The sequence below is a fragment of the Lampris incognitus genome, chromosome 7, assembly GCF_029633865.1.
Source record: "Lampris incognitus isolate fLamInc1 chromosome 7, fLamInc1.hap2, whole genome shotgun sequence".
In the NCBI taxonomy this organism is placed as follows: domain Eukaryota; kingdom Metazoa; phylum Chordata; class Actinopteri; order Lampriformes; family Lampridae; genus Lampris; species Lampris incognitus.
In genome coordinates, this window is record NC_079217.1 from 55,123,035 (window position 1) to 55,147,734 (window position 24,700).

At 43.3% G+C, this 24,700-nt stretch overlaps 1 pseudogene; it reads left to right on the forward strand.

Moving 5' to 3' along the window:
• Positions 1-22,219, forward strand: part of LOC130115283 (thiamine transporter 2-like) — a 39,014-nt pseudogene extending 16,795 nt beyond the window's left edge.
• Positions 22,220-24,700: the final 2,481 nt, after the last annotated feature.

The window sequence follows — 24,700 nt, forward strand, 5'->3', positions numbered from 1 at the left end:
CACCCAGAACTGCACCTTGGGAGGTAACGGTGACGCGCAACTGCTCTAACTCTGCTGGGTCCATGTCTGATCGAGTCTTGCTGTAATGCCGTGCGTTTGGACCCAATCGCAGAGAAGAGGCAGAGACAGTTGCTAAATGTCCACTTGCTGAAGAAAGTGCCCTATACACAATCTCGTACTACTACCACTACTTTCGGCTGCTCCCATTAGGAGTCGCCACAGCGGATCATCCATTTCCATTTCCTTTTTTTTTTTTATTGGAAACGAGTGTTATATACATGATAGACACAAAGAACAGATCAGTGTTTCACAACATTTCCCCCCTTTTTTTGGTGTGTTAGAACAGAGAACTACAATAACACCTTGTTCCAACCCCCCACCCATCCCAAATTCTTAAAGAAAACAGGCAAGAAAAAAAATGCACATACAGAACTGAGTAAGTAGATAAGACACACACACACACACACACACACACACACACACACACATACAGGGAGTTGATAAAATGAAATAAAATAAAGTAGGGAGGTCAGTGCAATAAAAGGATGCTCGGGATGCCCACCCCAAGGAATGGATTCATTGATAATCAGTTGGGGTCCAGAGAGGTAAGAGAATTTACATATGAGATAATTGGCTGCCATTTTTTGTAGAACTTAGCGGTTGAGCCTCTTAAAGAATACTTCAACTTCTCTAATGGGAGAAATGACATTAAATCCTTTAACCAGGAGGTAGCGGAAGGTGGGTTTGGGCTTTTCCACTGTAACAGAATGTGTATACGGGCAATGAGTGAGGCAAAGGCAACAACATCAGAATTTTCCTTGGTAAGATTGGTTGGCATAGGGGGTACCCCAAAGATGGCTATCAAGGGGCAGGGATCCAGTGTAATTTTGAGGGCTTCTCCTACCATCTTAAAGAAAAGAGACCAGAACTCAACTAATTTTGGACAAGAGAAAAACATATGACTATGATCCGCCGGTGATGAGCCACATCTATCGCAGGTATCACTCATGCCTGGAAACAGCCTACAAAGCTTAGCTTTTGTAAAATGAACCCTATGCAAGACCTTAAACTGAATTAAACTTAAACGGGAACATGAGGATGTAGAGTTGACCCTGGCTAGTGCCCTGTCCCACTATTCATCTGTCACATCACATTCTAGCTCCTGTTCCCAACTACCCCTAACCCCTGCTAGAGAAGTCAAATCCGAGGATGATATAAGGTCATACAAAATTGAGATCCTGCCACGTGCCCTCGGGAGAGAAAGTACCTTAGAGACAAGAGAGCCTACTGGAAGCTGAGGGAAAGGTGTGAAATGTGTGCGAACGTAATTACGAGCTTGAAGATACTAGAACAAATGAGATTGAAGTAAATTGTACTTTAAACAGAGATCATTAAAAGTGTTTAATGAGCCCTTTAAATATAAATCTGAGAAATGGGCCAGGCCTCTCTCTCTCCACAGATTGAAAGCTGTATCTAAATTAGAGGGAGGAAACAAGTGGTTATTACAAATGGGCTGCATGGAGTAGGGGCTGAAAGTTTGAAATGTTGCCTAAATTGTTTCCAAATTTTCAAAGTAGAGAGTACAATTGGATTTTTAATGTATTTGGGACAGCAAGAAGCCAGAGGGGCACAGACCAAAGCCCTAAGAGATGAAAGGACGGGAGGAGTTATCCTCCATTATGCACCAATCAAGGTTGGGAGAGTTACATCAAGCATGAATTTTTTGAAGGTTGGCCGCCCAATAATAAAATAGGTTAGGCAACGCAAGGCCCCCATCCCGTTTACCCCTCTGCAACACGGATCTACGAGCCCTCGGACTCCTGCCAGCTCAAATAAACTTTGAAATTGTTTTGTCTAACATTCGAATAAATGATTTTGGCAAAAATATTGGAAGGGACTGGAAAAGAAACAAGAGTCTGGGCAGAATGTTCATTTTAATGGAGTTGATTCTGCCCATCAGAGAGAGAGGGAGTGAATCCCAGCGCTTCAAATCAGATTTAATTTCCAAAACCAACTTCATGAAGTTATGTTTATGGAGAGAGGGGAGGGAGGGAGCAATGTTGACACCCAGATAACGGAAAGTGGTGTGGGCCAGTTGGAATGGTAGGGTATACCTGGTGAGATTTGCTTCGCCTCCTCATTAATAGGGAAACACTCGCTTGCTAAAGTTTAACTGGTAGTCTGAAAACGACCCAAAGGTCGTCAAGATTTGTAAAATATCCTCTATACAGTTAGCTGGTTCTGTGACATAGAGCAAAAGGTCATCAGCATAGAGAGAAATGTGATGTTCCTGTCCAGCCCTGCAAATACCAGTGAGGAGTGGGGAGGATTTGAGAGCAATGGAGAAAGGTTCTATAGCTACTGCAAAGAGCAGGGGAGAGATTGGGCAAACTTAACGGGTACCTCTTGTTAGTGGGAAGTAGTCAGACCTTTGTGAGTTAGTCGTCACGTAAGCAGGAGGAGCAGAGTATGAAAGTCGTATCCAAGAAATAAATTTAGACCCAAAACCAAATTTCTTCAGAACAGAAAACAAGTAAGCCCACTCAACCCGATCAAAGGCCTTCTCTGCATCCAATGATATAACCATTTCAGCAGATTGAGAAGCACCAGGAGAAAGCACAATATTTAGAAGTCTTCTAATGTTAGAAGAAATATGCTGACCTCTAACGAACCGAGTTTGATCTTCAGAAACTATGTCTACCAAGCAAGGATCCAACCGGCATGCCAAGACCTTGGCTAGAAGCTTTACATCCGGATTTAACAAACTTATTGGTCTCCAGCTGCCACATTCTTCAAGTTTCTTGTCTTTCTTAAGAATAAGTGAAATTGAAGCTTGGTTTAAGGTAGGGAGGAGGGATCCTCTTTCCATCGACTCGTTGAACATTTCTAATAATAAAAGGGCAATAAGGTGGGAAAACTTTTTGTAAAAGTCAACTGGAAATCCGTCTGGACCTGGTGCTTTGTTATTTTGCATTAATCCAAGACAAGTGACTAATTCCTCTAGCTGTATAGGATTGTCTAGATCCCTCTTATTATCGGCATCTATAGTAGGGTAGTCTAAACTATCTAAAAAATCATCCATTATAGTCTCGTTTAAAGGGGGTTCCGATTTATAGAGATTGGAGTAAAACGAAGTGAAGACAGAGTTTATTTCAGTTGGATCGGCAGTTAGGGAGTGGGAGGAGTCATAGACTTGAGATATGAAGCAGGAGGCTGACTGGCGTTTAAGTTGGAGAGCTAAAAGGCAGCTAGCCTTGTCACCATATTCGTAATATGTCCCTTTAGTACATCTCAAGAGGTATTCTGCTTTGCTTGTGGAGAGCAAATCAAATTCAGACTGTCGTTTAACCCTTTTGATATACAGGTCTGGACTGGGAGTGTTGGAATACTCTCTATCTATGCTGAGAAGTGCATCAATTAGCTCCTGATGTTTTTGTTTATTTTTCCTGGCTAGATATATGCTGTACGAAATAATTTCTCCCCTTGTTACTGCTTTTAAAGTTTCCCATAATAAAGAGGGTGAAGTTGACTCAGTCTTGTTAATCTCAAGGAAGGCACTGATTCTTTTTGAGATAAAGTCACAGAGCTTCTCACTAGCTGGTAGACCTGTATCGAATCTCCATTGGCTCTTAGTGTTGGGCGCGAGTGCTAAATCCAAAATAAGCGGAGCATGATCGAAAATAATAATAGCAGAATACTCAGTAGATTTCACAGCAGAGAGAAGAGCCCTGTCCATACAAAAATAGTCAATACGAGAATAAGCTTGGTGTACCTTCGAGAAATAGGAGAATCCTTTGTGACTGGGTGAAAAAAATGCCAGGGATCTATGCAGCCCAACTGACTCATGAGGGATGACAGTGTCTTTGACATGGCGGAGGGTGCGAGTGTTCTAGGGTGTGAGCAGTCAAGTTTAGGGTCTATCACTAAATTCATGTCCCCCCCTAAAATAAGATGGTGGGTATCCAAATTTGGAATATTGGAAAAAAGGGAGGTCATAAAATGTGGGTTGTCCCAGTTAGGGGCATAAACGCTTGCTAACACCACTGAAGTCTGATATAATGTACCACTTACTATGATATAACGCCCTCCGGTGTCAGAAATAATCTGTGTGGGGGAGAACTGGACACGTTTGTTAATCAAAATAACCGCACCCCTGGATTTACTGTTAAGAGCTGAATAGAATATTTGCCCAATCCAGGGTTTACGCATTCTGTTATGATCACTTACACGCAGATGAGTCTCTTGAAGGAAAGTGATGTCAGTGTTAAGCCCCTTAAGGTGTGAAAACACTCTGGATCGCTTTACTGGCCCCCCCAATCCACGGACATTCCAACTCACCAGCTTAATAGAAGACCCATCTGTTCCTCTCTGAGGTGTATTTGGATTAGCCATTGATCACATCTAAAGCATTTAAGATAGAAGCAGAAATGAGGTGACCATCCCGGAAGCATCCCAGGGATATTAACATAGGATAAAAAACATGAAAAACTTCCCAGTGCATTGTAGTAATCAATATTTCCACCCAAAAACAAAAACATAAATTTACACACTGTATTAATTTGAAATCAATCAACAAATCATTTCCTAAGCTCGCCATAACAGAACAAGATGAGTTGCAGGATAGGATAGTACACAACCGATTTGCTATGCAGCGGATTTCGCCTCTTGACAGTCCAGAATATATGCCATATGAACACTTTTAACGGTTAAATAGAGACATTGTAACAGGAACTGAAGAGCAGACAGATATAGCAGGCCAGCCGAAATGATAATGTTTTGGGATAGAAAGAAGAGAGAAAAAATAAAATCAAAATAAAGAAGAGAAAAAAATCAATGAAGAGACAAAAAACAGTGCAATTTGTTAGTATGAAACAGCTCAGGGGCTACCTCTGTATCAGACTAGATATATACTCGGGCTAAATTGCCCGTAGTAAAAGTAGCAGAACACTTAAAAATAATAGCAATTAAAAACTGGAACTTGTTGAAGAAAAATCGAAAATTAAATTTTTTTTAATTAAATTAGCAGTGGTACAGTTCACGCAAAGAAAGCGATGGATTTCAGTAGCCCACATAGCCACATACATGTGCCTTACATAGACAATTTCCTATGAAACAATGCAGAAATGAAACAACGCAGAAAACAATTAACGCCGTGGATGGGCCGTGCAGGCTAGATGGAAGCAGAAGTTTAACCCTTGTAAGCAGCACAAAGGCTGCGCAATTTAAGCAAAGCTTCAGACCAAGAACATCGGTGATATAAAACAATAGAGAAGATGATAAGGCAAAGACAATAAAACACTAACATATATAACATGTAATTCAAACAGTGCATGACTTAGATTACTGCTCATATTCACCTAAGAGGCAAAATAGAACTAACTTCCTCAGCCTGTTTAGCATTATATTCGTGTCTCACCAGCATGGAGAGATAAAATAAAGACCCATATAAAGTCAAGTAAACCAACAATCTTGTCCTTAATGTGCAGAAGACAAAGGAGCTGATTTTGGACTTCAGGAGGTCTAGAAGCTGCAGCCAGTCCCCCATACACATCAATGGGGTGGAAGTGGAGCGTGTTTCCAGCTTTAAATTCCTTGGAGTCCACATCAGCGAGGACCTTTCGTGGACATTAAACACCCAGACCCTTGTGAAAAAGGCCCAACAACGCCTGCATTTCCTGAGGAGGCTGAGGAGCGCCAGTCTACCCCCCAAAATTCTCACCAACTTCTACCACTGCACCATAGAGAGCATCCTGACCATTTGCATCTCAGTGTGGTACGGCAACTGCACCTCAGTAGACCAGAAAGCTCTGCAGCGGATCGTCAAGGCAGCCCAGCATATCACCGGTACCCAGCTCCTAGCCATAAAAGACATTTATCACAAACGCTGCCTTCGAAGGGGTCTGAGCATCAGCAGAGATCCCACCCACCCCAACCATGGACTGTTCTCCCCCCTGCGCTCTGGGAGGCGCTACAGGAGCCTCAGAGCCCGCACTACCAGGCTCAAAAACAGCTTCTTTCCACAAGCTGTTGCCCACCTGAACCTGGCTACCCACCGAATGTCTGTAGATATTTTTAAATATTTTGTACTCCAGCTCTTCTTTAACTTATTTTTAGCTTTTGGTCTTCATGTGTGTATATCTTATACTGTGTTTGCTGTGTTTGTCTGTGTCTGTCTTGCACTGTTTGGTGAAGCCACAGCCCTCATTTAATTTTTAACATGTGCCTGCACATTGTTTTTAATGACAATAAAATTGAATTGAATTGAATTAAATCCGTGGCCATGACGCTTACTTAGCTTCAGTCGTACACGAGTTATGTATGCGTTTTTGGTAGAACTGCCCAGCTTGCTCGGGGGAGTCAAAGAAATGATCCACGCCGTTGAAGGTGACGCGCAGCCGGGCAGGGTATTCATGGGTTTCACGTCATTTGAGTGGTGCGTCACAGCGCTATCTTGAGGACCAACGGATGCCAAGATGCCTTCGATCTGTTGTGCTGTGGGTTGTGACCACAAAAAGTCACAAACAAATGTATATTTTATCTGTTTATGTATGATGTCCTTGAAAGGCGTCTTCAAATAAAATATATTATTATTATTATTATATGTATGTATATATACTTCTTCTTCTTCTCCTTTTGGCTTGGTCCATGTTTCCCAGGGGTCGCCACAGCGGAATCGACAGTTTCCATCGGTACCCTGTGAGGGCACAACACCGATGGCGGTCTTGTCAATCCGCATAATGATCTGGCAAAATTTTACGTCGGATGCCCTTCCTGACACAACCACTAACCCTATGGACGATATGTATGTATATATACATGCTGTAAATATTATTCGTTCATATCTTAATGGTTGACATAGGCCTACCTCGAAAGTCTTTGTGGCAATCTTGCATCATCGTTTTATAGGTCTGCCTTGCTCTTTCTTCATTCACTTGACCCCATCTGTGAAAAAAATTAAAAACAAAATATATTAAAATGTAAACATGTCTGAATGAAGTGAATGAAGTTTACTGCCTATCAGCATTTACCACAGGTGTTGCTGACCACAAAACCTGTAAATGCCTTAACTTATAATTTGCTTGCAATCTGCCCCTCCTCATTATTGCACAGTCAAACAGGTTAATTCATGGCAAGGAACAACGCAAACCAAAACTTCCCCACGTTTACTTGTGCTTTATTCTATGTACCTTGTTGCCTCAGTGGAGAACTGAGATGAGCGTGGATAGCAAATCCTTTTGATCAAGGATACAGGTCTGTTTGCCTTTACTGCCTCCTGGAATACTGACGCTGTGACTCTCCCTGCCCTCTGATCAAACCATAGCCTACTTTTACTCTGCTCCCTCGTCTCCTCCTCAACTACCAAACACTGGAAAATTGTAAGTTGGTTAGCAGTTAGCTTGTCATGAATAGACTATGCGCACAACTGTAAGCAAAACTCATATGTGAACTTCCTGGAGGAAGTTCACATATGGGTTTCCTGCCAATTACGATTGGATGAAGTGATTAATCAGCTGTGCTGCACACCTGAGATTAATCACTTCATCCAATAGTTTCAACAGGAAACCCATATGTGAGCTTCCTCAAGGAAGTACTGGAGCTGAACTACAGCTGTACACCTAGTCTATTCAACTGCACAGATATAAATAACAGTACAAATAATTAGTAATGAATTTCAACTGAACAGAGAACTCAAATATTAACACCATCCTGTTAGCGAGTGGTCTATAGGCCACTGATGTCAGTTAGTTATGGGTGTCAGTCAGTCATTTACAGGATGTGGGAACGGAATGTGAGTGATGGTGCCAGAGCGCTGTGGTCTCTTGCTTGTTATGTTTACCTGTTGCTGTGTCAGATGTAGGTTATCAAAAACCTTGGTACTCTCAGCCAGTAGCATGGGCATGTCCATCTGTCGACAGGCGTTTGAATACAATGTTGACAGAGGAGCAGGCAGATCCAGCTGCATCACCTTTGGTATGTACCTGCAATAGTGGAAAATGTACTTAGCTATGACTTAAGTATTCATCAATAATGTTGCACCTGATATAGGTGTAGTTAATTTTAATGACTTTGTGAACTTAAACATTTAATAAAATGTATTAGTTGGCTCATTGAGTAAATTCACTTAGTTACATTTCCCTACTGATTATTACCTGTTGGAATGGCCTGGAATGACAGAAAGGATGGCACTTTTCTTTGGCTTGGACTCTTGCGTTTCACTGTGATGAAGCATCTCAAAAAACATCCTGCACTCTTCTTCTGATGGTGTTATATCGGGAAAAGCAGGGCCTTGAACCTGACGGGGGTCTTCTTTAGGAGTATGACTAAAATTGATGTTGCGGATTTCTGCATATTGGACCTCTTGAACAGACTGCATACTTGGCTGGGCCCATTCACAAGGTTTCTCGGTGCAAGCCTGCCCACTCCTGATATCAACAGCAGCCAAAACACAATACATCAGAGCTGATGCATAAGAGCATACCTCTCCTAAATCTGCCTTGCAGGTACAATGAGCCATCAGCACAGTCCCATCCCCCTGTACTGCAATCCAAGGGTGTGTTGGGGTCACATTAAGGCTTTGGGAATGCAACACCTACAATTTACAACAAAAGTAAAGTTAGCAAACTACATAGCTGGCTATATTAAGACAGTTAGTTTGAGACTGAAACATGCATAAACGTTATTCTGTGCAACTAGCTAGCAATATCAAAATAGCGTTAGCCAAAAAGCTTAACTGTCGTAGCCTATTTTCATTAGCTAGCTAGCGTTAGCTAACTAACGTTAGCTAGCTGGCTACCGCGTTAGCTTCATAGCCTTGTAACAAGACAGTCTTGTTGCAAGGCTAGCTAGCTTCATAGATGTGTCCTGTGCACTGATGCTAATATGACATTTATCAACAGACTATCACTTACCCTTCCTGTAAAGACGAACAGTCTTTTCGTTTTTACATGATTCATTTTGACGTCCTTAACCCATCCTGCGGTGAAGTAGCAGTAGGCTTCAGTGCTTTTGAAGGCTTTCATGGCTTCACCTGAGTATGGCGAGGGATTGTGGACGAGGTACACGTAAACGTCGTGAAACATAAAATTAGGAAGATCTATAGCAGACTGAAGTGGGGTTAATTGGTATTTGGATAGAAGATAAGGATCCAATTCTAAAAACTCGATTTTTTTTGCAGATAACGCTGCTTCTCCTCCGTGGTTAAGTGAGCGATTCTGCACTGAGCCATCTTTCAAACTTCCCGGGGACCGCGGTCCTCAAGATGGCGCTCATAACAACAAAAACCACGTCACTGAAACCCATGAATCGCATGCCGAAACTAAGTTTTTTTCAGCGGCCGCTTGTTGTTGCCATCACTGCAGTTATCCGTTGTCTTTTACTTCTGTGGTCAGTCCGTCACTTCTCCGTCTTTATCACGTCGGGGTCACCAAATTGTTGGACTGCAGCTCATTCTACCAACTCATTTTCGTCTATGTGAGAGCGTAGTCCTGCGTGTTTGTTGATAAAGCAATAGAAGAAGATGTTTGGTCTCAAACCATCCGTTTTATTTAGCAGTAAATGGATAAAGCATACAGAGCTCTGGGTCTAGATCTTCCTATCCCTGACAAGCAACAGAGTGTGTCAGTTCACGAAGTCTGACTGACTATTCTTTCCCTGACCCAGTCTTTATACTATACAAAGTGTTGACTAAACATGAATGTGTGGTCTTCTTTGTGATTGGTCCGTTGATCTGACTCCATTTCCGCCTCGATGATATCCGGACTCCAAGTGATCTCCCTCTGCAGCTGCTGTCGTGAGATCCTGTTCCTGTTTCTGAAACCACAGAGCACAGCACATCCTGTATCTACTCCCCCCAGGCCACAGCACCCTTGTTGTTCCCCTTACTATTCAGACATTATTGTAGCCGCTTCCTTCTAACAGTTAGTGCCTCTCATTATTTTACCTTCTATGGGGATAGACACAATCTTCCTCTTGGGACATCTTATTCTGTTATTGTCACCCACTTCTCTTCCTATAGCTTACTCTGCATTTGTTTATCTGCTGGCATACTCAATACTTTTCCACTGCCACTATAGCCCCTCATGTCCTTGTAACAAGCCTTGTTCCTTATGCATATGATTTTCCAATGATTAATCTATCCTTATATCCCTTATCCCAATCAATACGTTGTAATCATCATTATTAAGTATCACACCATTGCATTTATCTACAACGACAAATCAGATCTTCCACAGCCGTTTGAAGTGTAGTTTGCTCTTTGGTCATCGAAGCAACCTTAGACCGCAGCTGCATGACTTCTTGCTCGAGGCTCGTAATATTGTCAGAGTGAGTCAAGAGGAAAGTTTCCATCTCCGATATAGTAGAGGTGTGTTTGGCCACAGTTGTGGTAATGGACTCAAGAACTGAATGAATCGGGGCGAGAGCCTCGTTCATCTTGACTGTCAGTTCAGAAGTCATGCTTTTCCTGGACTTTTCCAGCTCACTGATCAGCGTCTCCAACATGAGAGGGGGCCCGGTCGCCTTCTTGCTAATGCTAGCCTCGTCTTCGGAGAACAAAGAAGTCCGCTGCGCCTGACTTTTTCCGCTCGCTCGGGTCGAAGTAGTCATTTTGATGCAAATTAGCTGATTAAATCAAACCGTTGCACTAAAGGTAGACTTTAAATATAGCCGTAATTAACAAATATCGCTGAAATTGTACGAGAGGCAAACGCCATATGTCTTTCCACTACATCGTCCAAACGGAAGTCTCCATTTCCATTTCTTCCTGTCTTCTGCGTCTTCCTCTGTCACACCAGCCACCTGCATGTCCTCTCTCACCACATCCATAAACCTCCTCTTTGGCCTTCCTCTTTTCCTCTTTCCTGGCAGCTCCATATTCAGTATCCTTCTCCCAATATACCCAGCAGCTCTCCTTCACACATGTCCAAGCCATTTCAATCTTGCCTTTCTTGCATTGTCTCCAAACCGTCCAACTTGAGAGGTTCCTCTAATATAATCGTTCCTAATCTAGTCCTTCTTCGTTACTCCCAGTAAAAATCTTAGCATCTTCCACTCTGCCACCTCCAGCTCCACCTCCTGTCTTTGCGTCAGTGCCACTGTCTCCAAACCATGTAACATAGCTGGTCTCACAAACATCTTGTAAACCTTCCCTTTAACTCTTGCTGGTACCCTTCTGTCGCAAATCACTCCCGACACTGTTCTCCATGCACTCCACCCTGCCTTCATGCTCTTCTTCACCTCTCTTCTGCACTCCCCATTACCTTGGACAGTTGACCCCAAGTATTTAAACTCATATGCCTTAGTCACCTCCACTGCTTGCATCCTGACCATTCCCCTGTCCTCCCTCTCATTCACGCATAGGTATTCTGTCTTGCTCCTACTGACTTTCATTCCTCTTTTCTCCAGTGCATACCTCCACCTCTCCAGGCTCTCCTCAACCTGCACCCTACTCTTGCTACAGATGACAATGTCATCTGTGAACATCACCGTCAATGGAGACTCCTGCCTGATCTTGTCCGTCAACCTGTCCATCACCATTGAAAACAAGAAAGGGCTCAGAGCTGATCCTTGATGTAATCCCACCTCCACCTTGAACCCATCTGTCATTCCAACTGCACACCTCACTATTGTCACACTTCCCTCATACATATCCTGCACCACTCCTACATACTTCTCTGCAACTCCCGACTTCCTCATACAATACCACACCTCCTCTCTCGGCACCCTGTCGTATGCTTTCTCTAAATCTACAAAGACACAATGCAACTCTTTCTGGCCTTCTCTATACTTCTCAATCAACATTCTCAAAGCAAACATCACATCTGTGGTGCTCTTTCGTGGCATGAAACCGTACTGCTGCTCGCTAATCATCACCTCTCCGCTTGACCTAGCTTCTATTACTCTTTCCCATATCTTCATGCTGTGGCTGATCAACTTTATACCTCTGTAGTTACAACAGTTCTGCACATCGCCCTTGTTCTTGAAAATTGGTACCAGTATGCTTCTTCTCCACTCCTCAGGCATCCTCTCACTTTCCAAGATTGTGTTAAACAATCGAGTTAAAAACTCCACTGCCATCTCTCCTAAACATCTCCATGCCTCCACAGGTATGTCATCAGGACCAACTGCCTTTCCACTCTTCATCCTCTTCATAGCTGCCCTCACTTCCTCCTTGCTAATCCACTGAACTTCCTGATTCACTATCCCTACATCATCCAACCTTCTCTCTTTCTCTCATTTTCTTCATTCATCAGCCCCTCAAAGTACTCCTTCCACCTTCTCAGCACACTCTCCTCACTTGTCAGCACATTTCCATCTCTATCCTTGATCACCCTAACTTGCTGCACATCCATCGCAGCTCGGTCCCTCTGTCTGGCCAATCTGTACAAGTCCTTTTCTCCTTCCTTGGTGTCTAACCTGTCATACAACTCACCATACGCCTTTTTCCTTTGCCTTTGCCACCTCTCTCTTCGCTTTACGCTGCATCTCCTTGTACTCCTGTCTACTTTCTTCATCTCTCTGACTATCCCACTTCTTTGCCAACCTCTTCCTCTGTATACTTTGCTGTACTTCCTCATTCCACCACCAAGTCTCTTTGTCTTCCTTCCTCTGTCCTGATGACACACCAAGTATCTTCCTAGCTGTCTCCCTCACTATTTCTGCAGTGGTTGCCCAGCCATCTGGCAACTCTTCACTACCACCCAGTGCCTGTCTTAACTCCTGCCTGAACTCCACGCAACAGTCTTCCTTCTTCAACTTCCACCATTTGATCTTCAGCTGTGTCTTCACTTGCTTCCTCTTCTTGGTCTCCAAAGTCATCCTACAGACCACCATCCGATGCTGCCTTGCTACGTTCTCCCCTGTCACCACCTTGCAGTCTCCAATCCCTTTTAGATCGCGCCTTCTACATAAGATATAGTCCACCTGTGTGCACTTTCCTCCACTCTTGTATGTCACCCTGTGTTCCTCCCTCTTCTTGAAATATGTATTCATCACAGCCATTTCCATCCTTTTAGCAAAATCGACCACCATCTGTCCTTCCACATTTCTCTCCTTGACTCCATACCTACCCATCACTTCCTCATCACCTCTGTTCCCTTCACCAACATGTCCATTGAAGTCCGCTCTAATCACCACTCTCTCTTCCTTGGGTACCTTCTCCACCATGTCATCCAACTCACTCCAGAATTCTTCTTTCGTGTCCATCTCACACCCAACTTGCGAGGCATATGCGCCGATAACATTCAGCAATACACCTTCGATTTCCAGCTTCATACTCATCACTCGGTCTGACACTCTCTTCACCTCCAGCACACTCTTGACATACTCTTCCTTCAGAATTACCCCTAACCCCATTTCTCCTCCCATTCGCACCATGGTAGAAGGGTTTGAACCCACCTCCGATACTCCTGGCCTTACTCCCCTTCCACCTGGTCCCTTGCACACACAGTATGCCTACCTTTCTTCTTTCCATCATATCAGCCAGCTCTCTCCCTTTAACAATCATAGTGCCAACATTCAAAGTTCCGACTCTCACCTCCACACGCCTACCTTACCTCCTCTCTAGCTACCTCTGGACATGCCTTCCCCCTCCCCTTCTCCTTCGCCCAACATTAGCATAGTTTCCACCGGTACCCTGCTGGTTAACAGTACCGGTGGCGGTCGTTGGTAACCCATGGCTCGACCGGTCTGGAAATCTTATTTATGATCCGCATATTTGATTTGGCAAAGATTTTACGCTGGGTGCCCTTCCTGACGCAACCCTCCCCATTTGTCTGGGCTTGGGACCGGCACTACGAATGCATTGGCTTGTGCATCCTCAGTGGCTGGGTCAAACACAATCTCGTACTGATGATTAAATAACTGTTACCCTAACCTTGAGTTTACTCAAAAGACTGCACATTCACAGTGAATTTAGGACTATCCTAATGACATGACAACCTACAACCTACATGAATAGAGCCTTGGCAAACCCACTGACCAGACTGCTTGATTGTGTGTTTCTCTGCGTCACATTCTGGATCAATCTGTTAACTGGCTTTACCATCCTGCCTACTCTTGTCCCGATGTGACCCACTGAACTACTTGATGGTAGTCTGTCAGATTTTAAGAATACCTCAGTGGTTTCTCCTTTGGCTGCTTGACTCTCTTGAAGAATGTTGCTCAGTTTTGGCCATTCACCACTGTGCGTAATCTCTGCTTCATTGCTGCTATACATATCTGTTCTGGTACGAAGCTCTGTCTCATCTCTGTTACTCTCTCCGACACTAACATATGGTTCCGTACTAATACTTTAATCTACCCTAACACTGTCACTTGTCTGTGGGCTCTGAATGGCTGGTTCAGGGTTATGAAGGGGCATTTGAAGGGGTTCAGAAGGTGTATGCTGTCCCTCTAGAGAGTCTTCCGGGGGAGTAGTCTCTGCTACACAGCTAGCAGTGCATTCTGACTGGTCAAACTCAGATTTGGTCACCAGGAGGCTTCCATCTACCCTGGTTTGTTCTTGACTTATTTCAGAACCACTCCCAAAGAACGACTCAATTTCATGATCCACCTTCACTGGTAAAAAAATTGGCTTGCAATCGTAGGTTCCTGTGGACAACTCTCTCATGTCCAGTGCCATGGTGTCTAATGCAGTAAGGGTGGCATCTTGAGTCCTTGGAGACTACAGTGTAGAGGGTAGACTCCTACCTGTCAGCTAGTTTTCTGCAGCCACATCCACCCCTGTTTGCCAAGAGAACCCGATCTCCCTCTTCAATGTCTATGCCCTTTGTCCCCTTGTTGTACAGGTCTGCCTGGAGTTGCTAACTGGAACTAGCACTTGGGCCAATACGAGAGCTTCCCTGAATCTGCTGCAGATTTCTCTACTGTATGTTACGCCTCATACTCGCATGCGCATGCGCATCGCTCTCTGCAGATGAAGCGCTCAGACGGAGCCGGCAAAAAAGGAAAGGTGGGAAGGGTGGGGTGTATCAAACCATTTTCGAAGCATGGGGGGTGCTGTATTTTTGTTGTTAAAATATTACGTTTAAACCATATACTGGATATGGCTTTGACATTTCTTCAGCTTATTAAACATGGACATACAGTAAAAAATAAAAAATCTCTTAAATTTTAGGGGTGCTGGGGTTCAATTTAGGGGTGCTGTAGCACCCCCAAAAATGGGCTAGAAACGCCTATGATGCCAGGGATTGTGTCATTGCTCGGTCTGCCCCTCGTGCCACCCCAATAGTGAAAGCAGTACAACATGCTAGTGAGGGAATTTCAAATAAAATCAACGCAGCCTACTGTGTTGTATATGCCTTTGTTAGGAACTGCGTTACCCAGAATCCTAGATGTTATGTTGCAGGCTAGTGACATTTTGAGGTCAGAGGTCGGGACGTACGAACATGGAGTCTGGCTTGTGGGATAAATAAAAGCTTTGGCGTGAATTTGGAAAAGGTCTCGGTCCATACATTTAAAACAACAAACAAAACATGGTACCAGGAGTAAAAATATAGTGAGGTGTAATTGTGACGAGTGACACGGTATCCTTAAAACCACCGAAGAGTTTGAAACTTACCGGGAATGTCAACAGCAAATGGCGGACCTTCAAGCAACAGTTTCAACTGCACATCGCGGCCATGGGACTGGAAACAAAGCTGGACGCTAGCAAGGTAGCCTTACTGCTAACAATAGCAGACCCACAAACCATTGAAGTCTACAATACTTTCGTGTATGAAAATAAAGATGACAAAGAGAAACTCGATGAAGTGTTTGATAAATTTGATGCTCATTGCTGTCCAAAGAAAAATGAAACATACGAGAGATCTGTATTTTGTTCACGCGTGCAGCAACGTGAGCCTTTTGATAGCTTTCTGACTGACCTGAAGCTAAAAGCACCGTCATGCAACTTTGCTACACAAAAGTCTCCATGATCCGGGACCAGATAGTTTTTGGAGTGGAGGATAAAAAGGTCAGAGAAAGGCTACTGAGGAAAACGGAGCTAATGCTAGAAGGAGCTATTAAGATCTGCTAGACGAGTGAGCTGTCCTAAATGCATGTGAGGAAGTTCAGCGAGATGGCGGCGGACACAGTGACCGTGAGTGACTGCACGGCTGTTGGTGTGGTCTCAAGCCAAGGAAGGAGATGCACACAGACCCAACCTGCACAGTGAACAGACGACGGGATGTTCAGTTGCAAACATTGTGGTTCACAGCACAAGCCAAGACATTGTCCAGTCTTTGGTAAGCAATGCCCTAATTGCCAGGGAAATAATCATTTTGCCAAACAGTGCTTCTCAAAAAGAAAATAGGGGAATAAAGAAAAATCTGTAAACATTGTGGATGACACTGATCTAAGTGAGACATTTTTTGTTGGCATAGTGAACTGCGAAAAGGAGCCAGAGAAAGAAATTAATGCTGTGAGAGAAGACAAATGGATAGCACATCTACAAATAAACGGGACTTTAATCACAATGAAACGGGACACTGGTGCAAAAGCAAACCTGATCAGTATGTCTGACATAAAAGAAATGAAAGATAGGCCCAAAATACAGAGAAAAGCACCAAATTGAAAGACTACTATGGACAGAGAATCGAGTGTTTAGGCACATGCAAGCTGAAAGCAATGGTGAAAAATAAAATACACCACCTACTCTTCTCTGTTGTTGCTGAAGGACTTGAGTCACTACTGGGTGATAAAGCCTGTGAAGATTTGGGGCTGGTGAGAAGTGTACTACATCAACACACCCATGAGCATACCAAATGACTCTGTTGACTCCATTATACAGAACTTTGCAGATGTTTTCAAAGGATTTGGTGTATTGCCATTTACATACAAAATCCAGCTGAAAGAAAATGCACTGCATGCTGCTCGAAGAAACTGCATGCTGCTCGAAGAGTTCCAACATCACTAAGAGACTGCCTAAAAAAAGAGCTGGACAGGGTGACCATGCTTGGTGTGATAAAGAAGGCTGAGGAACCGACAGATTGGGTCAACTCCATGGTGCGCGCCAAGAAAAAGAATGGTGACCTCAGAATATGTATGGACCCGAAGATCTAAATGAAAACATCTAGCGTGAACACTACCAGATACCCAAGTGTGAAGAAATCCCCAGTGAGATGGCAGGTGCCAGATTCTTCACAAAGCTTGATGCATCACAAGGCTTCTAGCAGTTGAAATTGGATTGAAGCAGCAAGCACCAGATACTGTACTTTTAATACACCTTTTTGCAGATATTGTTTCCTCAGGCTGCCTTCTGTAATATTTTCAGCATCCGAAATATTTCATAGAACAATGGAGCACATCATTAAGGGGCTGGACGGTGTCAGAGTCTATGTGGACGACATCATCGTCTGGGGCTCCACACTTCATGAACACAATGCAAGACTGAAAAGTGCTGGAGCGGGTACTAAAATATGGATTGAAACTCAACAAGAACAATACCAGTTTGGAGCACAAGAAATTGTTTTCCTCGGAGACAAGCTCTTTGCAAAAGGTGTCCAACCTGGCCAAGAAAAAAAATCAATGCCATATAGGACATGCCAAGGCCCACAGACAAGACAGGTGTGCTATGCATCATGGGGATGGTTAACTTTATAGGTAAGTTCATTCCTGACCTCTCTGCAAAAACATCCTGCATCCATGAGCTCCCGCACAAAGTTACTGAGTTCAAATGGGCAGCCAAACATGAGCATGAGTGGCAAAAGCTCAAAGAGACACTCACAACTACACTTGTGCTGAAATTCTTTGACCCAACGAAGAGAGTGAAAATATTGACTGATGCCTCTAAGGACGGGATTGGTGCAGTACTCTTACAGACTGAAGGTGAGCATTGGAAACCAGTGGCCTATGCATCCAGGTCCATGACAGACACTGAGTGTTGATATGCTCAGATAGAAAAAGAATGCCTGGGATTAGTGTTTGGCCTAGAGAGGTTCCATGGCTACATATATGGCCTACCCACCTTCACTGTCGAGACAGACCACCATCCACTAGTTGCCATCATCAAAAACAACCTGGATGAGATGTCACCAAGAATTCAACAGCTCATGATGAAAATGCAGAGATATGACTTTGAGCTGATCTACACGCCAGGAAAGCACCTGATACTTGCCGACGCACTCTCACGAGCACCCACAGGGAAAAGTGTGAGTACAACCAAGGAGGATGTTCAAGGTCATGTGAACATGGTGTCTGCTGCGCTTCCTGTATCAGACACAAAGTTCAGACAAATAGCTGAGGAAACAGCAAAAGACACAGAGCTGCAATGTATCATTGAGAACATAAAAAATGGATGACCTGCAGGTTCCTGTCCACTGTTCTACAACATCAGAGGTGACTTGAGTGTTGTTGATGGACTGTTACTGAAGCAAAACAGAATCATCATCCCACAAGAATTGAGACAGGACATACTACAAAGACTACATGAAGGTCATCTCGGTGTCGAGACGTGCAAAAGGAGGGCGAGAGACAGTCTTCTGGCCTGGAATTAATAAAGACATTGAGAGACTGATAAGCATGTGTGAGACATGTCAGAAACAAGCAAACCAAAGAGACTATGATAGTATCAGATGTGCCAACAGCACCATGGCATAAAGTAGGAATGGATTTGTTTCATCTCAAAGGTAAAGACTTTCTAGTGGTCATTGACTATTATTCAAACTTTCCTGAAATGGCATTGCTGTCAAACACATCGTCATCCTGTGTCATAACACACACAAAATCAATTTTTGCCAAGACACGGCATACAAAACACAGTGGTGAGTGACAATAGACCATGCTTCAACAGCACAGAGTGGCAGAAATTTGCAGAACAGTATGACTTCAAGCATGTGACATCTAGTCCTCTATATGCACAGTCAAATGGAAAAGCTGAGAAAGGCATCCACATTCTCAAACAGCTCCTGAAGAAAGCTGCTGACAGCGAGTCAGATCCCTATCTTGGTTTACTCAGCTACAGAGCATCACCACTTGAGTGTGGACTGTCACCTGCTGAATTGCTGATGAATCGAAAGCTGTGTACCACACTGCTGAGCTACTCAAAGCAGAAGAAACATCCAAAACTGGAACAAAAGCTGCAGCAACAAAAGATGAAGCAGAGGTAATTTTATGACAAGACAGCCAAGCAGCTTCCACCACTGTCTAGTAATGATACAGTCAGGATTGAGGGCCCTGATGGATGGAGTACGAAAGCCACTGTTCTTCAAGATGTAGCTCCACGGTCATTCACTGTGAGGATGGAGGAAGGACTGATCTTCAGACGCAATCGTCAAAGTCTGCTCAAAACACAAGAGCCAAATCAAAACAATGATACCTCTGAAAAAACCTCTAAAGACACAGTGGGACATGCCAGCAGTCAACAGGTTTGTTCTGGTTTACCGAAGCAAACAGATGCTGCAGGTCCTGAGGTCAAAACATCTGCTGAAACATGCAGCAGACCAAGAAGGATTATTAAGAAACTGGACAGATTAATTGAAAGTATCTGAGATGTTTAAAAAAAAGTTATGTGTATTGTATTTTAAGATCTTTCATGCTGTTCATCCTTAAGGAAAGATTTATTTATTTAAGAAGGGAAGATGTGCTGTTATATTCCTTTGTTAGGAACTGCGTTACCTTACCCAGAATCCTAGTTGTTATGTTGCAGGCTAGTGACATGCTGAGTTCAGAGGTCGGGATGTACGAACACAGAGCCTGGCTTGTGGGATAAATAAAAGCTTCGGCGTGAATTTGGAAAAGGTCTTGGTCCATTCATTTTAAAACAACAAACAAAACACCTACATTATTGCATTGGAAGAAATACCATTCACAAAATCTAGCCCGAAACCAATGGCAAAACCCAGAAACATGGTAGCAATGATCTATTGTTACATTTCCATAGTTTAAGCCAGAAAAAAATCACTTTTAAACCCACTAGCTTAACCAAGGGATAGAGAATGTTAAACATGTCTTACCATTATAAGAGCTGCTCAACTTTTGCTGCGAATTCACAGCCACATCACTCCTACATCTCTTGTGTGTGTCACTAATTGAAGTCCCCCTTGACACAGGTTTTGAGAATGTTCACCAAGAGAAAAAAAATACAAAATAAAGATAACATGAACAACATATTGACTCAGCTACACAGGGTCCAGTCAGCATGAATGAAAATTAGTATTATAATATTCTTATAATAATATAATATAATAGGATACCTGAGGAATGGAGAAGAAGCATACTGGTACCGATTTTCAAAAACAATAGTGATGTGCAGAACTGTAGCAACTACAGAGCTATAGAGTTGATCAGCCACAGCATGAAGACATGGGAAAGAGTAATAGAAGCTAGGTTAAGAGAAGAGGTGACGATTAGCGAGCAGCAGTATGGTTTCATACCACGAACGAGCGCCACTGATGCGATGTTTGCTTTGAGAATATTGATTGAGAAGTATGGAGAAGGCCAGAAGGAGTTACATTGTGTCTTTGTAGATTTAGAGAAAGCATATGACAGGGTGCCAGAGAGAGGAGATGTGGTATTGTATGAGGGAGTCAGGAGTTGCAGAGAAGTATGTAGGAGATGTGCGGGATATGTATGAGGGAAGTGTGACAATGGTGAGGTGTGCAGTTGGAATGACAGATGGGTTCAAGGTGGAGGTGGGATTACATCAAGGATCAGCTCTGAGCCCTTTCTTGTTTGCAATGGTGATGGACAGGTTGACGGATGAGATCAGGCAGGAGTCTCTGTGGGCTATAATGTTCGCGCATGACATTGTCATCTGTAGCGAGAGTAGGGTGCAGGTTGAGGAGAGAGAAGAGGATGAATGAGGAGGAGGAATGAAAGTCAGTTGGAGCAAGATGGAATACATATGCGTGAATGAGAGGGAGGACAGAGGAATGGTCAGGATGCATGGAGTAGAGGTGATGAGGGCATATGAGTTTAAATACTTGGGGTCAACTGTCCAAGGTAATGGGGAGTGCAGAAGAGAGGTGAAGAAGAGCATGAAGGCAGGGTGGAGTGCGTGGAGAAGAGTATCAGGAGTGATTTGCGACAGAAGGGTATCAGCAAGAGTTAAAGGGAAACTTTACAAGATGGTTGTGAGAGCAGCTATGTTATATGGTTTGGAGACAGTGGCACTGACGAAAAGACAGGAGGCAGAGCTGGAGGTGGCATAGTTGAAGATGCTAAGATTTTCACTGGGAGTGATGAAGAAGGACAGCATTAGGAATTATTATATTAGAGGGACCGCTCAAGTTGGACGGGTTGGAGACAAAGCAAGAGTGGCAAGATTGAGATGGCTTGGACATGTGTGGAGGAGAGCTGCTTGGTATATTGAGAGAAGGATGCTGAATATGGAGCTGCCAGGGAAGAGGAGAAGAGGAAGGCCAAAGAGGAGGTTTATGGATGTGGTGAGGGAAGACATGCAGGTGGCTGGTGTGACAGAGGAAGATGCAGAAGACAGGAAGAAATGGAAACAGATGATCCACTGTGGCGACCCCTAACAGGAGCAGCCAAAAGTAATATTAGTAGTATTATATTATTATTGTTCTTGTATATCTTTGTCATCTAAAGAAGGACATGGTGACTTCTTTCTCAGATTTCAGATTACATCCAACCTCTATATGGCATGCTATGCTTTGACATTTGAAATCACCAATTGTTTCACTCTCTCGCTGCAGACCATTGTCACAGCTATTGTAATAGATGAAACTGTGCTAGGACTGGACATTGTAACACAGGTATGTACACGCGCGCGCACACACACACACACATGTTTTATCATAGTCAAAAGCTCATACTACATTGCATGGACTTGCTTCTTCAGCAGACATACCCAAAAAGTACTGACATATTAAAATCTCAACAGAACTACAGCATAATTTTTCCATTTAGTTGTTTTGATGGTTTTTCATGGCACCAAAATACTAAAACTGTTGAACACTCTTAGTGTGCTCTGGCAAAAACTGTTTGATTTAAGCTCTCTACCAAATTGGTAAAACATAATTACGAGAAGAGTGACACCTGGTGGCGTACCTTTGCATCTAACCACACTATCAAAGAAGTCATAAACTAAACTATACTGCATTTGCAAAGTGTGACATAAGCCTTTCTTTTCATCATCTACGGCAGCTACTATGCTGCCATTTCGGTGCTGTTCCTGATTCGAGGGACATACACAGTGTGTGCATATCACTGCAGCCCTAAAAAGAGAGACCAAGGAGCAAAAGAGCCCGGTGTGGAGGCTATCTCTGCTGCACACTTCTGATCACAGTCTACAGACTACTGGGGGTCATTTCTGATACTGGGGCAAACCTTTTAGCCATCAGCAATATGGCAGGAGTATAGGTTGATGTTGACGATGATGATGATTTCTTTCGAACATGTAAGTAAGCAGGATATAACTCACAGATAAACCATTGCCAATAATCTGAAGTAATAAACAAATCCACACGTCAAACTCAGCGAACAACTCTCCATGCTGATACATCAGATTATTTTTTACATGTTCGAAAAGGAGTAGGAAGTATACACTTCTTTTTCCTACCCCTTCTCACCTACTCTTAAGTTAATAGACTCTGTGCATAACTGTAGTCCACTGACTTCCGGTTTCTACTGCAAAGTTCATACCAGTTTCCTGTTCGTTTGCATATGGTACTGACAATGCCATAATTTTCACAATGCCTGCAAGATTTACCATGGATAAATGTCAACGACATGCCCAGAATTGTCGACAAATGTTCATATGCACCTACCAGCAAACGGGTGAAACGTTTCAAGTTGGACATATCAAGTTACGTCCACAATTCCGTCCGTCTGTATATCTGCTCATCCTCATAATTGTGGACTTAAGTTGATATGTACAACTTGAAGCTTTTCACCCGTTTGCTGGTAGGTGCAGGTGAAAGTTTGTTGACAATTCTGTGCATTATTTATTATTATTATTATTATTATTATTATGTCGTTGACAAGTATCCATGGTAAATCTTGCAGGTATCGTGAAAAAAATATGCCATTATCAAGAGCACACGCCAACAAACAGGAACCTGATATGAACGCTACAGTAGAAACCGGAAGTCAGTAGACTACAGTTACGCACAGAGCCAATTCAGCTACATTTATGTGAGGTTTCCAGCAGATTTTGTGGTCTAGTATCACACCTAGATATGAGCTTGAAACTGAGCTTGAACACAAGAAGCTCACTGATGCAAGACACAAGTATGCCATTCCCTTCATTTGTAAAAATGAGCAAGCCATAAAGGCAGATTCCATGTCTAAAAAGTGGCTAGGAAATAATGTTGCTATTTCTGGAAAGAAGTGAGAGTTCTCAACAACTGTAACACATCTCTACCATGCACTGTTGATGGTATGTCCGGTACAGACAATATTGCTGAGTTATGGCAACAGCATTATAGTACCTTATTCAACTGTGTCCAAAGTGATCTGTATAAGTTGGGCAATATTGAGAGTGATGATTCTATGATCATCATGTCACATGAGGTGAACCAAGCTATAAACAAGTGTCTGTTAACAAAGCAAGTTGTTTAGATCATATTACTGCTGAACACCTTAAATATGCCAGTCCGAGGATACCTGCTCTCCTTGCAATTTGTTTTACCGGCTTTATGATCCATGGCTTGTTACCAGACTTACTGTTGTCTGCTCTATCAGTGTCGGTCATGAAGGACAAAGCTGGTAAAGTATGCAGCCTAGATACAGTGGCTTGCAAAAGGATTCATACCCCTTGAACTTTTCCACATTTTGTCACGTTTCGACCACAAACATAAATATATTTTATGTGAAAGACCAACACAAAGTGGCACACAATTGTGAAGTACAAAGAAAATTATACATGATTTAAAAAAAGTTTTTGCAAATAAAAAACTGAAAAGTGCGGTGTGCAAAAGTATTCAGCCCTCCTGAGTCAATACTTGTGGAACCGCCTTTTGCTGCAATTACAGCTGCAAGTCTTTTGGGGTATGTCTCTTCCAGCTTTGCACATCTAGAGACTGAAATTTTTGCCCATTCTTCTTTGCAAAACAGCTCAAGCTCAGTCAGATTAAATGAAGAGCGTTTGTGAACAGCAGTTTTCAGATCTTGCCACAGATTATGAATTGGATTCAGGTCTGGACTTTGACTGGGCCATTCTAACACATGAATATGTTTTGTTTTAAACCATTCCATTGTAGCCCTGGCTTTATGTTTAGGGTCATTGTCCTGCTGGAAGGTGAACCTCCGCCCCAGTCTCAAGTCTTTTGCAGACTCCAACAGGTTTTCTTCCAAGATTGCCCTGTATTTGGCTCCATCCATCTTCCAATCAACTCTGACCATCTTCCCTGTCCCTGCTGAAGAGAAGCACCCCCAGAGCATGATGCTGTTTGACAGTGGGGATGGTGTGTTCAGAATGATGTGCAGTGTAAGTTTTCCGCCACACATAGCGTTTTGCATTTAGGCCAAAAAGTTCAATTTTGGTCTCATCTGACCAGAGCACCTTCTTCCATATGTTTGCTGTGTCCCCCACATGGCTTCTGGCAAACTGCAAACGGGACTTCTTATGGTTTTCTTTTAACAATGGCTTTCTTCTTGCCACTCTTCCCTAAAGGCCAGATTTGTGCAGTGCACGACCAATAGTTGTCCTGTGGACAGATTCCCCCACCTGAGCTGTGGATCTCTGCAGTTCATCCAGAGTCACCATGGGCCTCTTGGCTGCATCTCTGATCAGTGCTCTCCTTGTTCGGCCTGTAAGTTT